We start from the raw sequence: 4702 nt of genomic DNA, 5'->3' as shown, positions 1-4702 counted from the left end.
AAACATATGTAATAGTAATTAAAGAAAAATGGGCCATAAATTTGAAAATGAACAAGTAAGGTTTTATGGGAGATTTTAAAGAGGAAAAGAAAAGGGAGAAATGCAATTAAATACAATTATTTTGGCACACAAGAAGACAGAACGGTGGAGAAATAGCTCAAAGACACACATCTTGACTCAAACGAGAAAACAAGAACTGAGGTGTCTCACTAGGTGTAGCTGGAGACACTATGAGACATCAAAGCTCACCTCCACAGTCACACACTTCTGCCAAGAAGGCCACACCTACCCCAACAAAGCCACATCTCCTAAGAGCGCCTCTCCCAAAGGGCTTGTGGTGGCCAATACATTTAAACTATCACAAAAGTTAATCTTTCAATCCACCACATTAAATAGCTAACCAAAAGAGAGTCTCTTATCTGACATAAACTTTGTGAGAGTACAAAGATATAGAATACTTACATCAGACTTATTCATATGGAAACAGACTGAAGAGTTCATGAGTTCCCTAGCCTGTTGTTTCCTGATTTTTCTTATATTTTATCATGTTTATCTTTAGTTGACTCAGTCTGTAGTTCCTTTGATATACAAAGTCATTTACTTTCTTATTGAAATGTTTGCTCTTTTTACAATGCAACCAGGTTCAGCTTATATATGAATTCTGTCCTCAATGAAATGAAGTAGATGGTTTATCCATACAGTTAACTAACAATTTCTATTTATTTGGGTTTGGCATCTTAAAATTTAGTGTCTGTGATAGTTAATATTTGTTGACAATGTGATAGGAAGAGGGAACATCAATTGAAGAATTCTCTTGATTAGATCAACCTGTGTACAAGTATGTGGATCATTTTCCTGATTCCTAATTGATATAAGAGGGCCAGGCCAACAGTGCGCATTACTAACTCAGGGTACATAGGCATGTACATTGTCACTTTAATGTGTTTCATGGTGATATAGTAATTTTCATAGAAAATAAAAATAAATCACATTCAATATAATTGAAGCTGTTGCAAATCCATTGGAGTAGCTATATGTGAGAGTTAAGTCATGCTTCTATTCATGCTAGAGGATAATATCTTAATTTGTACATATCGTCCAGTTAACATGACAAAGTCATGGAAGAATTCAAGAACAGACAAGGAATCAAAATGTTTTGATTGACTGGTACATTATATCTTTGATTACATACTGTGGACCCAGGATGTTATGATAATTGGCCTGTCAAGTCAATTGTTACTCTTCATTAAAAATGAATATGGAGGAGTAATTAATCTCACAACTTTAGTTCCATTATAAAATTCTGGGATTTTTGTAGTTAGTAGCAGTTCAGTGTCTCAATCTAAACAATGTATTAAAAGTTTCTTCATTATTTTGATTTTTGTATTTAAGCAGAAAAAAGGTAAGCTTATATAAGATGTATTTAAAATACTGAGTTATTTCTAATTTCTCTTTTGAAATTGGTTACATATCCAAGAATTCTTTCTTTGTTCTGTTTCTTTTACAAAGTGTAGACTCAGAATGTTAAATGCCTTCAACATAAATCATGTTTCTAAAAATGCTAATCATCACAAAAATCATCTGAACTCAGTTTTTCTAACATAACCTTTAAAACTGTTGAAAAAAATCTGAACCCTGAGGGGATTTTTTTGTTGTTGTTGTTACATTGCCAACTCAGATAAGTGTAGTAGTTTGAATGGAATTAACTCCCTAAACTCATAGGGAGTGCCACTATTAGGAGTCATGGTTTTGTTAGAGGAAGTATGTCACTATGGGAGTGGATTTGAGTTCTCATGTATGCCCAGATCATACTCAGTGCTTCAGTCCATTTTTAATTCTTTCTGATTACGATGAGGTCAGTACCATGTCTGCCTGCATACACACCGCCATGCTGCCTATAATAATGTTAATGGACTGAACCTCTGAAATTATAATCTGCCACTTGAATTAAATGTTTTCCTTTGTAAGAGTTGTCAAGGTCACTAATTCTCTCCACAGCATGGAAACCCTAACTAATACACTAAGATAAGACTGGCCATTATTTTGTTTGAAAGATTATAAACCTTGTGACTGTGGATTAGAAAAGCGGTTAGAAAGTGCTACTTAATGGACCAGACTAATTGAATCATGGGAGACAGTGGAGTTAAGAAGTATTTAAACTGGGTGAGCTGCCTCAAGAGTTTTCAGGGGAAACAATTTTAGTATGTAGCCTTGAAATCATTCTTGTGATATTTTGGTGAAGAATGTGGCTGCTTTTTCCCCCTTGTCCGAAAACTTTGACTAAAGCTAAAATGAAGTGTTTCGGATTAAATCTCTTGGCAAAGAAAATAGTAAAACAGCCTTGTATAGAGTCTGTTGAGTTGTTACTAGTGTTAACTCAACTGAAGATTTAAAATGAAAAGGAGCAAACTGCAAAAGAACAAAATTGTGGAGAAAAGGGGCACCAGAAAGTAGAATATAGCTAAATTCTGTGTTCAAGGAGATAAATGGATTAAGAGATGGAAAAAAAAGGGACTGAGACTTACCCAGGTAAATTTCCAACTTGTGAAAAGAAATTAAAGAAAGGCTTAGATCCGGGTATGGTAGTGCACACTCTTAATCCAAGCACTAGGAAAGCAGAGGCGGGATGTTCTCTGACTTTAAGGCCAGCCTGGTCCACAGAGCAAGTTCAAGGACAGTCGAGTGTAGGTAGCAAAATAAACAAATATCAGAAAACTGGTGAAGATGTAATTGAATAAGGGGGGCATGTTCCACCCCTAACTAGCAGCCGAACCTGAAGCTTCAACCATGAGGTTCAAGCTTTAGAGTTAAGGATAGAAGAAACATGTTATAAAATTTGCCTCTGCACCTAACGAAAGATGCCAAGGCAGGTCATATGTCAGGATTATCCAGGGATGGATGCCTAGAGAGGCCACTTTGTGCAGTTGGGAAGTTGAAGGCTGGATTGTCTTGAAGAATCCAAGATGGTAGAAATGCAGGTCATAGGATATTTGAAGAGAAAAGCTGCTAACAGGGAGTGGTACCAGCCCCACAACAAAAGAAGTGTGTTGTAGTCAACAAAGCCAAACATCAGATCTTGATGTGGGAATGATTTCTTATTAATAAAGAAACTGCCTAGGCCCATTTCATAGGCCAACCCTTAGGTAGGCGGAGAAAACAAAACAGGATGCTGAGAGAAAGAAGCTGAGTCAGTGAGTCGCCATGATTGTCAGATGCAGGTTAAGATCATTCCTGGTAAGCCAGCTTGTGGACTACACAAAATAATAAAAATGGGTTAGATCAATATGTAAGAGCTAGCCAATAAGAGGCTAAAACTAATGGGTCAGACAGTGATTAAAAAAATACAGTTTCCGTGTAATTATTTCGGGTATAAAGCTAGCCGTGGGGGCGGCCGGGTGCCAGGGACGCAGCCCTGCCGCTCTTATTTCAACAAGATCTGGAGATGCAAAGTTTTGAGTTTGCCTAGCTGACTTTCAGTCTTGCTTTGGTCTAGTATTTCCTCACTGTGCTTTCTTTTATAAATTTTGTAAATTCCAGCATTATATGTTGGAAGTGTGTTATCTGTGTTTTTATTTTTATTTAATAGGGATTAAAGAATTACATTGCTTGAATCTCAGAAGAGACTTTAGACTTCAAACATTGTTGAGACCTTGATAGAATATGGGGACATTTGAAGTTTAACTAAATGTATTTTGCATTATGATATTGCTACAAGCTTTTAGAGGCCAAAAAGTGGAATACCATAGTTTGACTACAATTGTTCCCCATAAACTCATAGGAAATGGCACTATTAGGAGGTGTAGCTTTGTTGGTGTAAGCATAACCATGTTGGAGGAAGTATGTCACTATGGGATTGGGCTTTGAGGTCTCATATATGCCCAATGCCTCAGTCAATTTTCGGTTGCCTTCTGATCAAGATGTAGTCAGCACCTTGTTTGCCTGTACACCGTCATGCAACCAATCATGATGATAACGGACTGAACCTCTTAAATTGTAACCCACCACTTCAATTAAATGTTTTCCTTTATAAGAGCTGTTGTGGCCATAATATCTCCTCACAGAAAACTCTAAGTAAAACAGGAAGAAACACTGATCTGGTCATAATCCCTTCCCAACTTGCAGGATATACTAACCAACTACATTATAATGGAGATTGAAAGCCAGCAAGTGAAAGGTAGAACTCAAATCATAACAGAAGTGTTAGTTTCCTTTTCTACCTTACATTGATATAAACACAAAATATGGTAACATTTAAAAGGCAAGTCCTGCTTTTCACCGACAAATAATGTCATGAATTGTAATTAAGGATAAAAAGAAGTGAGTTTTAATCCTGTAACACAAGACTATGACCTGAAAGGTAGAAGATTTACCAATCCATTCACCTTTATTCAACCGAAAATATAAAACTCTATTGAGGAAATGGCAGAGTTTTCTTGAGAATAGGGTAAAACATTTAATATTATTTTGAAAATTTTGAGGTGATAGCAATTGCTCGATACAAGTGTGCATGAGAGCCATACCTGTGAAGATTATTTGGAAGCAAAACAGAATCAGAGAGCAGAATATATCTTTTTTTTTTTTTTACATTTTCCATTTGTTATGGGTGCATGCATGTTTTTTTTTATTTTTTTATTTTTTTTTTTATTAAGAAAGAAAAAAAATTTTCCGCCTCCTCCCAGCCTCCCACTCCTCCCACCCCCCC

The sequence above is a fragment of the Microtus ochrogaster genome, linkage group LG5 (genome assembly GCF_000317375.1).
Source record: "Microtus ochrogaster isolate Prairie Vole_2 linkage group LG5, MicOch1.0, whole genome shotgun sequence".
Taxonomy (NCBI): Eukaryota; Metazoa; Chordata; class Mammalia; order Rodentia; family Cricetidae; genus Microtus; species Microtus ochrogaster.
Note: the sequence above shows the minus strand (reverse complement) of the source record.